Source organism: Cygnus olor, chromosome Z (genome assembly GCF_009769625.2).
Source record: "Cygnus olor isolate bCygOlo1 chromosome Z, bCygOlo1.pri.v2, whole genome shotgun sequence".
NCBI classification, from domain to species: Eukaryota; Metazoa; Chordata; class Aves; order Anseriformes; family Anatidae; genus Cygnus; species Cygnus olor.
In genome coordinates this window covers 9,860,235-9,860,837 of record NC_049198.1, presented here as the reverse complement: position 1 = coordinate 9,860,837, position 603 = coordinate 9,860,235, and positions in this window count along the sequence as shown.

Here is a 603-nt window from a genome sequence, read left to right as displayed (position 1 = left end):
TTGGGGCTGGTTCGTGCTATACTGTGTTCCTGCAGAGCTCTTCATGGGAAGCAAACACGACTCGGCCAGCTGGACGGGGCTGACACTGGAGGGTCACAGAGGAGCTTTCTGGATAGCCTTGCACATCCGTAAATTACCCAAGCAGAGGTAGAAGGCACGCACGGAGGGTTTGCACCCCAAACCCGCTGACAGCATGAGGATGCACTGATTTCAGAGCCCAAGGCCGGGGTCACACTTGTCTTCAGCCATGCTCTGTGCTGGGCATTTATCCACCTTCAAGCCCAGACACCTGCTTTGTGTTATTTTTTTAAAAAGATTATTATAATTCACTCAAAGAAAAGGCTCTCCACCCCCCACTTTGCTCCTGAGGCAAGGATTCAAGTCAGCACTACATGAAACAGGGGAGATGGAGGCGGGCTGATGTCTCTGTTGCTCTTGCAAAGCCCCCTGCTAGCCCTGTGCTCGATGCTCTCCATGTCCCAGCCTGGCCAGACCCGCTGCCTGAGGTGATGCTGGCAGGATCGTGGGCTGGGTCTGATCCTGGGTGTCTTTCCCAGTGGCAGATCTCAATTGTCTCTTGGTGTTTGAAGGATGGGCGGGGGC